The sequence below is a fragment of the Elephas maximus genome, chromosome 5 (genome assembly GCF_024166365.1).
Source record: "Elephas maximus indicus isolate mEleMax1 chromosome 5, mEleMax1 primary haplotype, whole genome shotgun sequence".
Lineage (NCBI taxonomy): Eukaryota > Metazoa > Chordata > Mammalia > Proboscidea > Elephantidae > Elephas > Elephas maximus.
This window is the reverse complement of record NC_064823.1, coordinates 9,455,547-9,468,162: the sequence shown is the minus strand read 5'-3', so window position 1 is coordinate 9,468,162 and position 12,616 is coordinate 9,455,547.

The following is a 12,616-nucleotide window of genomic DNA, read 5'->3' as shown; positions in this document are numbered from 1 at the left end:
CATTTACTTCCATCTTAGCAAGGAGTCCTTGAGGGTTTGCCTAGGGAAGTAGCGTGGAAGTAGTCTTTTGATTGTGACTATTTTGTCGATGAAATAAGAAGTATATCCGATGAGAATAAAGATGGAGGTATTACAAGTTGAAGGAAAGAGGAGAAAGTATAAAGAAATTGTCTAGGAGTATGAGAAGTGAACACACTGGGGAATGCAGTAGCATTAACTGTAGGGTTAAGGGTCGAATAGAGATGATAGATATAAATCGGAAGTGAGACCAGTCAGCATGAATAAAGTGAAAACCAATCAGATGCAGAGTAGGCAGGTGATAAGATTTAGTCATGACTGATTTGTTTGTGTTTTCCAGGAAAGTATGATGAAACAAGAGATAGACTAAGGAAATACGAGTGTGCGAAGGAGTGATTATAGTGATGGACCCAACTCTAATCTGGTTAAGGATGGAAATGAGGAGTCCAATGTTCTCCAGCTTCTATGATGACATTTTGATATTTTCTAAGCATAGCCATTGCCTAGCTATGTGAAATAGATATTTATTACAATATGCTTTACCAAGACTCAGGTAATATGGAGAAATTTTAAAGAAATCCAAAAAATATAGGTTAAATTATATTGTGTTCAAACTTATTTTCAAGACAACCACATCATCTAAACCCAGAGAAGCTGTAAAACCTGCAGTTGATTTGTCATACTGCAGAAATCATGTTGGATATATCTGGTTTATATCAAAGGAACTTTTATTAGTAAATCTCTGAATGAGCAGATATATTTTTCTTGAGGACTCGAGACAGTTCATCCACATTTTTCCAAACAAAAATTTGATTTCTGACACCTACATCAAAAAGTTGTTCTATCTGAATTGACATTTCTTTTATATTTCTGGTTTTCTCCTGTATATTTATGCTTTACTTGTGTACAGAGAACGTATTTTATTAAAGTCTCTACTCAAATTCTCTCTTTGCTCCTTGCCTCTGCGGAGCTAAGTTTGGAACATCTGCTGACATCAAGGCAAACAGCACGTGCCTAACATCAAAAGCAGTCCTGAGTTGGAATCAATAGGTACTAGAATCAGAGCAAAACATGAAAAAAAGGAGCAGAAATTTAACAGTTTCACACCAAATTTTTGAGGTATTGTTATGAATACTCAGGAACATGTTTTATTATTAGGACAATTAGAAAATTGCCCCAAAGATTAGGGGCAGGATTATTCTTTATTGCCAGCTGTCTCCTTTCATTACCACTCTTCTTCTTCCCTTCTATTCTCTCCCATATCCCAGATTCATGATATGTTTTCAAATCATGTTTATATGCTGATGGTAAAAGAGTTACTTTAACATGAGATAACCTCACGGTTTATTGGCTCCACATTGACTTTTTAAAAAATGATTTATTTTATTTCTGTTGTTGAGACTATACACAGCAGAAGACATACCAGTTCAACAATTTCTACATGCACAATTCAGTGACATTGATTACATTCTTTGAATGGTGCAACCATTCTCACTTTTTCTGAGTTGCTCCTCCCTGATTAACATAAACTCACTGCTCCCTAAGTTTCCTATCTAATCTTTCAAGTTGCTTTTTTCAGTTTGATGTCATATAGACAGATCTTCAAAGTGCACAATGCTCAAGGCAGACATTCTTCCCTAGGTAAGCTAAATTATTGCTTGGTTTTAAGTAAGAACTTCAGGAGGTATTTTTGGTTTAAGGTTTAATTATTACCAAGGAGATTTTAATTAATACTCTTATATTTGCATATTTTCACACTATAGATTGATCTCTAATTTGTTTCCATGTGCTAAAAAAAAAAAAATAAAAATCATATTTTTTTTAGTTCAATTTGAAACTACATTTTGCCTACATATAAATGAGTATCTGCCTCTCATGTCTTTGCTGATTTCATTTCACATTTTTACTTGCCTCATTACCTTAGAATGTCTTTTTCGTTCTGCTCAGAGAATTTGTCTTTAAATGATGTAAAATGCATTTTGATGAACTGCATACACTATTCTTTACATACACTATTCAACAACTCTTTCTCAGATCTGTTCCTGTAAATACACTCTCTCCCTTTCTCACACTCACCCAGCTGAATGCCTTTTGCCTGAGCACCATATTACTTTAATTTGCTGTTAATCACCAGCTTAGTGGGAATCCAAATTTATTGGTCCTTTTCTTAAGTAAAGAATATTTCAATGCATAATAAAAAGTTGAAGAGAAAGATATTGCTTTAAAGCTATGTTTAGTTTCACTAAAACAAGAAATCACTATTTCCCTGTGGCAAATTTAAAATAATATTAACCAGAAATTAAATATATAATCATGGTCTATTTTAACATTTATAAACAGATTAAGTATCCTTGAATGATAAACTAGAAAATAAACAAAATAGTGTAACATTTCAACACATAATTCATAATTGAAACTTTCTCCTTGTCTTGTTTGCTCAGGTCTATTATGAATTTCATCTTTACTGCTGGTGGCTAAATTTAGTAGCAATGACAAAAATGTATAAATGGAGCATCCCAAAACCAACAGATTGATTAAAGAAATAAATTGATATTACCACATAGTAGGTGATATTTATAAGAAATAGATTATGAACCATCTACTATCTATTTATACCACTATGTGATAATACATTTTTATTTCTTGTAACAAAATAGTTTTATAGCACATGGTCATGTTTTTGTTACACTTGCATTTTTTTTAATTTGAGAAAGAATTGTATTATTAAGAAACAGATAAGACAAGTTATATTAACTTGGGAAGAAATCCCCAGTATTTCTTTAAAAAAACTGGCTCTCTCTAAGTATTGTTCTATTCCTTATATCTTTGTAATTGTTAAGGCAATGGGAAAGATACACTATACATTGTTCCCTTATTTTTGGGTGGTATCTCCCCACTATACATTTGTTTTCTATTGCTGCTGTAACAAGTAACCACAAACTTTGTGCTTTAAAACAACATAACTTTATTATCTTCCATGGGTCAAATTCTGACATGGGTTTCACTGGAATAAAATCAAGGTGTTAGCAGGACTATGTTCCTTTTGGAGACCCTAGAGTAGAATACATTTTCTTGCTTTTTCAGCTTCTGGTGGCTCCTTCCTCTATCTTCAAAACCAGCAACATTGCATTTCTCTGACCATTCTTCCGTTGTCACACGTCTCTCAGGACAGCCAGAAAAAGTTCTCAGCTTTTAAAGACCCATGTGATTAGATTGGACCCACCTGGGTAATCCAGGGAAATTTCTCCACTTGAAGGCCCTTAACTTAATCATATTTATATCTATCATCTAGTTGTCTATCAATCACCTTATCTATCATCTATCTACCTTTCTATCATCTATCCATCCAGAAATGAGACATTTGTGTTTTGTAATGTAAACAAGACAATCACTGTTTGATAAATCAATCTGAGATAATTTGCTATAAGTTTATGACTTTAATGTCAAGTTACCTGAGTTTCAAACTTAATTATTATTATCCTAAATGCATGTGATACTGGCCATCAATTCTTGCCTGTTTTCCAGAGTAGAAAGATACATCATGTTTTAATGTGATGTATTTTAAACACCTTGACATGTGCTCCTTTACTGTATTAAGCTGCACAAAACCCCAGTAAAAGCTGCACAGGATACTCAAAATGCCATAAAAGTGTTTTCAGACTATGCATGTTTTAGCATGTCACACTGAAAACAAAAGTTTCATTCTATCATGACTTAATATGGGTTGTACAAAATATGTAGTTTTTCCTTTCTTTAATATTGTAAAAGTCACAGAGGCTAATGGGAATGTCAGGTTCATGAAAAAATGTCAGCTGAAAAACAGACTAAATAATCTTTGGATATTGACTGATTGCAATAGACTAGTTGGTTTATTTTATTTTTGTTATTGTTGTTGCTGTGTTTTCCCTTTTTTGTTGCACCTGCTTTGCACTGCCCATCATTCAGTTAATGATGTTATAACCAGTAATTTCAAAGTAAGACAAATGATTGGCTACCAATAGTCTCCAGCTTCACGGACTCACTCTTGTACAGTGTTAAGTGCTTGATTGATGTGCTCCCGTGTCACTAGCTATTTCCTGTAGCTGCTTTAATCTTTCTCCTATCACTTTTCACCACCTGAGAGATGCATTTATCCATTTGTTCATTTTCTGAGAGCTAAACTAGGTTATAAAGTCCATGAAGAAAGGAAGTTTGTTCCTCTTGCTCACCACTGTATCTCCACTGCTTCTAGTAACAAGCATAGAGTCCCACCCACTGCCATCGAGTCAATTCCGACTCATAGTGGCCCTATAGGACAAAACAGAACTGCCCCATAGAGTTTCCAAGGAGTGCCTGGTGGATTTGAACTGCTGGCCTTTTGTTTAGCAGCTGTAGCTCTTAACCACTACGCCACCAGGGTTTGCAAGCGTAGAGTAGGTGCTCACAAAACATTTGGTGAATGACTGCCTTCTTGCTTAAAGATGTATAGCCAATTTTTAAGTCAAAAATGTTGAAGAAGGGCCATTTCAAAGACCACATCATCTGCTTGTTCATATTCCTTGAAAATTTGGTTTTGTGCCGTAAGTGTTATAAACCTATATGTAGAATAAATGCTTTCATAAACCTATATGTAGAATAAATGCTTTCATTAATGTGAATTTCTCACACATTTTCTATGCAGTAGTGATTTTGTTAACTCAATTACTTGCATGTCCTTGCCATAATGAATTCACACTTTCATGTTTTCAAGCTACGTGATTGTGTGTAAATGAGAGTTTGTTGCAGATGTGCTTTGAAAAATCCTTCCCAGTGAACCAAGTATTTACTGCTACTGGAAAGCAATACAATTTAGTATCTGACTTGTGTTCCTTTGAATTTGCTTGATGCCCAAATTTTTCCATGGATTTCTTAACAGTTGACAATGAATTACAATCATGTAAAATCATTTCTATGTCAACTTGTATAACTATAAAAAAAAATTTTTTTTTGTATAACTGTAGTTAGTATAAATTGATCTACAATTGCCAGGAAGTCTAGTGTTGGATATTAGATCTGAGGGATAAAATTATATTATAATTATACAAAGCACATGTACTCAAAATGTCATTTTAAAAAATAACCATTCAGTATGATACACTTTTGACAGTTAAGGCTGGTAAAAATAGCAACGCTGATAACTGTATTTTAATGCAAATGAGATTTGCATATTCAAAGATTCACCTTTCTGAAGTGAAGCCTCACATACAGTGTTCTTCACAATGGGACTGACTTGAAGATTTTAGCTTTTAGCCTGTGTGCCTGTGAAGGAAAAGAGACTGATTTTATTACAGTTAAAATTTTCTTTACTCAAGCTTCAGAACTTTTAAGTTGTACAGATAGTACACACACATCATAACATCAAATGCTTTGACAACTTAAAATTATTCAGTTTTCCCATATACTTTTCTTGACTTTTTGCCTCCACGTTAAAGCATATGAGAAAACAAAATCTTAGCGTTGTTTATTCCGTATAGCTACAATATATTTTCTTCAATAATATTTAACACTACAAGCACTTCCCACACCATTCCATCAAATAATTTCATAAAATTATAATATGGCATGACATATTTTGAATATATATATTCCTACTAGAATTTAGAAACTTCAAAAATTTCCTCCACACTTTCAGACATTCCAAAACATATTCTTAGGTGTCTTCTCCACATTCCTCCTATTCCTCTTATCACATCTTCATCCACACACTCCCTCGGCTAATAACATACTTTATATGGCTTTTAGACATTAAAATTACTCATCCTTCCTTATTTTTCAACTGCTAACTCTAATTAGGAAAACTTGGTAGCATAATGGTTAAGAGCTATGGCTGCTAACCCAAAGGTCGGCAGTTCAAATCCACCAGTCGCTCTTTGGAAACTGTTTGGGGCAGTTCTACTCTGTCCTATAGGGTTGCTATGAGCTGGAATCAACTCAATGGCAATGAGTTTGATTTTGGTTTTTATCTTTTAATTGCTTTGTTTAGACCATTTACTCTTAATGTAATTATTGACACAATTGGATTTAGGCCTACTATTTTATTATTATTATTGTTTCCTGTTAGCTCTCTCTCTTTTTCATTGTTCTGTTACCCCTCTCCTTCTTACTTCTGAATTTCTTTAATATATTTTAGCATTCTGATTTACCTGTTTGTTTTTTACTCATATATCTTCATATCATATTTTAGGAGTTTACTAGTTCTTAAAATATCCATACTAAATTTATAGTAAATATTTTGCCACTTTAAGTGAAACTTAAGATTACATAGGTCCCTTTACTGCTTCCCTTCAATGTATTACAGTTGTTATAGGTATTAATTTTACATAGATTGAAAATTCCATCATAGAAAGTTAGAGATTTTGCTTTCAGTAGTCATGTATATTTATACAAAATTCTTAACAGGTAAAAATAGTCCATTCTATGTCTCAGATATATAGTAAATATGTTGCTTTCATGCTTGAAGTTCCAAGTTTCCTTCAGTATCATTTTCCTTCCATCTAACAAACTTTCTGTACCATTTGTGGTAAAGAAAGCATGTTGCTGATGCAGTTTCTCAGTTTTCTTCCATTTTTATTCCTGAATCATCTTTTACATCACTGGATATAGAATTCTAGATTGACAGTTTCATTCTTGCAGCATTTTAAAAATGTTATTTTACTGTCTTCTGGTCTACATGGTTTCTGATGAGAAATACATAGTCATTTAAACAACTTTATCTGAAGTGTGTCATTGTTCTCTAGATATTTTAAAATTGTGTCCATTATCTTTGTTTTTGGCAATTTGATTATGACGCATCTAGGTATGGTTTTAATCAAGTTTATTCTAAACATTTTGAATATGTAAATACATGACTTTCAACAAATTTGGAAGTTTTAGATTTTTGCTTTCCAATGTTTTCTTTTTACCAATTTGTTTTTCTTTTATACCTGGGATTCCAATAATACACATACTTTTTTTTTTTTGGATCTTTTGTTTTCTTTGTTCTTCAGAGTAGATAATTTTTATTTCTCTGTTTTTAAGTTCACTGCTCTTTACGCCATCATCTCCATGCTGCATTCAGCTCGTCCAGGGATTTTTATTTTCTAAATTTCACAAATAACATATCATGAATTTAACATTTCCAATTAGTTCATTTTTATAGTTTCTAAATTTCTACTCTGAGCCTTTATACAAACTCTGTGTAGTTACCTTTACCTACAGGAGTGGTTATAATGGCTTTATTTGCTTTTTCCGATTAGTCTAAAAGACGGGTTATGGCCAGGTTAGCATCTGTTGATTGTCTTTTATCTTCAGAATTGTTCATATTTTCCTGTTTTTTTTTTTTAATATCTAATAATTTTGTATTTTATCCTATACATTTTGAATATTATGCCTGTCAGGCACAAACCACACACTCTTCTGAATAAAAGGGCTCTTTTTTCTCAGTTCCTTTGGCCTTTTTTTGGCCAGAAAGTCATGTTTTTACCAGGGATTTTTCTGTCCATGATGCATCTGCCCTGTTGCTCCACAACTAGGCTCTGCCATCAGGACAAAGCCAGAAAAAAAATAAATAAAAATAAAAAAGAAGGAACAGAAATTCATTCTTTGCAATTTGTTCCTTCAGGCTTTGACTGTTTTCCAAGATCTATAAGGTTTATACATTTTGAGCTGAGCTTTGTAGTCATAATTTGTTGAAGTGATAGGTTAGAGTAGGCTTCTGTTAGTATAAGGCACCGCCAACATTTTGAAAGTTTCTTATATCAGTTGTCATATACTTATTTTCTTTCAGTTTTTAAGCAGGCAGTAAGTCTCTCTTTTCTTTAGGGTAGCACTATTGCTTAAGAAGATCTCTTGTAACTCTAGTTTCTATACTGTCTTTTATTTGCATACTGTTATTTTGGCACATTTTATTACCCGTTTATTATCATTCTAAAATTTATTTTAGAATATCTTGGGTTATAAACCTGTTGCCATTGAGTCAATTCCAACTCATAACGGCCCTATAAGACAGAATAGAACTGCCCATAGTGTTTCCAACGAGCAGCTGGTGGATTCGAACTGCCAACCTTTTGGTTAGCAACTGAACATTTAACCACTGCACCACCTGGCCTCCATCTCAGGGTATAAACCCCCCAAAAAAACCAAATTCTTTACTTACTGTAGAGTCAATTCCTACTCTTAGTGACCCTATAGGACAAAGTGGAACTGCCCCATAGGGTTTCTAGGGAGCACCTGATGGATTCAAACTGCTGACCTTTTGGTTAGCAGCCGTAGTACTTAACCACTTCACCACCGGGTTCCTATCTGAGGGTATAGGACTCTTGAATTGTTATTAATATAGCCTGTGTACAAATAAAACATTTTTCCTACTTAATTTAAATAACGTTTTTTTCATGTTTCAATTTTTCTTACATACTACAATTTTTTTTCTTGAATTTCTATTGATATGGATATATCTCCATTGTACTTATTCCTTGGCCACCATACTTGTTTGACTATAGTGGCTCCAGTGGGTTGTATTTTGGCCCCTAAAATATATCTGCACCTGAAGCCTGTGAATGTCACCTTATTTGGGAGAAGGGCCTTTGTAGATGCAATTAAGTTGAGGATCTCAACATGATCCTGGATTTAAGATGGACCCTAAATCTAATGATACGGGTTTTATAAGAGAAAAGATAAAGGAGACTTTAGACACAGAGACACAGATAGAAAAAGGCCATGTGAAAATTGAGGCATTTTTTTTTACTTTAATAGATTATTATTTTTTCTTTATATTAAAACATCTTGGATGCCAGGATAAATGCTCTTTATTCACAAAGGATCATTTATTGTATTCATTGTTGGATTGAATTTATACTTTGCATTGAATTTTGTGTCAATATTCATTAATGAAATCGACCTATGATACTTTTTATTCTCAGACTATTTTTTTTTTTATTTGACTGTAAGCTTCTTTAATGAAGGAAGACTTTTTTAAAATGTTGCTACTAAACTGTACAGTAAGTAATCTCAAGGGTCACAGCTGAACTATTTTAATATTCCTCCTTTGCCTAGCACATAATATGTGCTCAATAAATCTTTCTTAAACTGAGTGAAAACTAAAAAACCCTAAAGCAATACCAATGAGTTGCTCTTGAGCCGACGCCAACCCGTGAGGTGTCCATGAGTGTCAGAGTAGAACTGTGCTCCATAAGGGTTTCAACTGCTCATTTTTCAAAAGTAGGTCACCAGGTCTTTCTTTCAAGACAATTTTTTTTAAATACTCATACCTTCTTCAAAAATGAATATAAGAGGATTTTACCCATTTTTATGATCTGAAAATTTTTAAATAATGAGATTATCTGTTCTTTATAATTTAAACAGAAATTATAAAAAAAATTTATTTCTTGTACCACTTGTAATAGAGTTTTTCAATCCTTTTTACTCTCATTAACTGTAATTTTTATTTTCAAGTTCTTTTCTTCTTATTGGGTAGTTTTGGGCGATTTTACTTTGTTAAAATTATCATATCTACTTTTTAAAATGGTCCTTAAGATACTGTGGTATTACATAATAAATCACTTATAACTTCATAAGCTTTTAACTATGTCTTGTTTTTATTACAAGACTTGTGTAAGTTTGTTCATTCTATCTTTTCTGAAAACAGACCCAAAGAGAGTTACCAATTTTGACAGACTTTTCAATGACCATATCAGATAAACATTGTTGCAAAACACACCATTCTAAAATCCAGTGACTTTCACAATTCTCCCAATATAATCTATTAGCATTGCCATTATTTTTTAATTTACAGTATTATTTTCTTTCATCAAAATCACTAGAAAAGGATATCATACTCGGTAAAACTGCAACAATGAACTCAAATATACCAGTGATCATGAAGATGGTCATTCATTCAACCCTCAGGATCATGCAACATTTATTCTGTTACACAAATGGTCACTATGAGTTGGAGCCAACTGAATGGTAACTAACAACCGTATCATAAATTAGAATTATTTTGCAATTACTCTTTTTCTTATTCATTTCTTTACTAGATTTCTTTTCCATAAAGTTGAAGTTCTGGAAAGGCAAGGACAATGTCTGTTTTGTTCATTGTTCACAGTCTGTAATACAGAATTGGATCATACAAACTAGCCAATAAAAAAATTCTTTTATGAATATAACACATTTATTTAAAAGCAGGAGCTCTGATGGTAAAATAGTTAAGAGTTCGGCTGCTAACCAAAGGTTCACTGTTTAAACCCTCCCAGCTGTTCCATGGAAGAAAGATCTGGTGATCTGTTTCTGTAAAAATTACAGAGAAGAAAAACTTATGGGCAGTTCTACTCTGTCACATGGGGTCACTATGAGTGGAAAATCGACTAGACAGTTCCTAAAACAGCAATATTTAAAAAATGCAAATTACTGAAAAAGTTTTTTTTTTTTTTTTTTTTAATATGTGACATCATAGCTATCAATCTTTGGTGGTTCAAACTTGGTAAGAAAATTGGAATTATTTAATAATCAATTTAATGTGCTTTTTAAACAGTACGTTATATGACTTCTTCACTTAAAATATTTATCAATTAAATCATTTAAATATATTTATTAACTGTCAATCATATTTCAGGTATTCAGCTAGGCTCTAAAAAATAAATAGAAATAGGTTTACTCTGACATCAGGAAGCATACAGAAAAATCCTAAAGACAATTGTTGAATAGTAATTCACTTTTCTAAGCATGTCATAAACAAACTGGAGAGGAAAAAAGTAAACATACTACAAACTTTAGCATATTGCTGATTAATTCTAAGGATTTTTTTAAAGTTTTGTTAATATTTTTGGTCATGTTTTCAAAGATGTAAACTAAAACAATTAAAATAATAATTAATAGAAGAAGCCTAAAATATGACCCAGTTTATTTAAAGTTCAAACCTGTACAAATGTAATCAAGGGTCATCGATATCAACTCCTTCAACCTTCATTTTTCTATCACATTAAAAATATTTATTATTATAAAAGAAATAGATATTCACTGCAGGAAAATCAGGAAATATACAAAGTTATAAGTAGAATGTTGAAATCATCTTCGATCCTTATGTCTTATAATTATGGTCAGCATCTTAATATATGTTTTTTAATTTATACACAGATAAACATATGTGAAGATGTGTGCATGTGTGTTTAATGCAGGCCTATTATAAACAAAATTCCATTAAGCTTATAAGACATTTATAAACCTGTTTCAATAGGTAAATGAAATTTTATGAAAAAATTAATATTTTTTGCCTGTATCTACACATTTTTAGAGAAGGACCTACAGTGGTTCTCTGAATCTTAAAAGAAAATGAGACTCAAAAAAAAAAAAAAAGTTATGCTGCACTATAAGATTGTATCACTTAATATGCCCTGACAACATTTTCATGGCATGAATTAAAATTATAAACATAAAAAATTATAATTATTTATATTCTATATGATTTTAGTTTTTACTTAATCTTTAATTCATTACCATTCTTATCAAAAAAAAAAAAAAATCCAGTGCTGTTGAGTCTATTCTGACTCATAGCAACCCTAGAGGACAGAGTTGAACTGCCCCGTAGAGTTTCCAAGGAGTGCCTGGTGGATTCGAACTGCCAACCCTTTGGTTAGTAGCCGTAGCACTTAACCACTACACCACCAGGGTTTCCTTACTATTCTTATTACCCTTAAAATATAAAACTTGATCAACCTCACTCATAAGATAAATGCAAATTGGTACTAAAATATACTGTTTCTCAGTTATCAGAATGGTACAAATTAAAAAACTGGATATTACACTCTGTTGGGGAGTGTGTGGGAATTCAAAATCATACAACTGCTGAGTTGAATTTGACAGTAGCTAACAAAATTATTTATCGTTCTCTCCAATATTATGATTTATTATTTGACCTAGTAATCTTACTTCTAGTAATCTAAAGTCAAATACCTGTAAATATAAGTTTGTTCGTCATAGAAAAAATATTGTAAACAATCCCAATGTCCATCAGTAAGGAGATGATGTATCTGCCTAAAATAAAACCTACAAATTAATATGAAGTGATTTCAAAGATCTTTAAGTAAAAAAAAGAAAATACATAACCACATGTATTACATATTAATATTTTTGATATGTATGTATACCCATTGTCATCATTTGGTTCGGACTCATAGCCATTTTATAGGACAGACTAGAACTGCCCCATAGGGTTTCCAAGGAGTGGCTGGTGGATTTGAACTGCTGGCTTTTTGGTTAGCAGCCAAACACTTAAGCATTGGAAACATTATATATACATATATTTATGTGTGTGTGTGTGTGTGTGTATATGAAACAGTGTAATTACAAACTAATGAAAATTGTTACCAATAGAAGACAGACAGGAATAGGATGCAGGAGAAAGAGATGAGGGAGAGATGAAAATTCTTAAAGCATGAATTTTTACATAGATCACATTTTAAATCTTATAAGTGTTTTAAATGTTTAAAAAAGAAGATCCCAAAAGCAAAAACAAATCAAAATAACATTCTATGTCTCCATTTAAAGTAAACTAAGGGAGGTTTTTAAGGGAGGTGGAATTTTCAGTTCAGTGAAGTAAATAGAACCA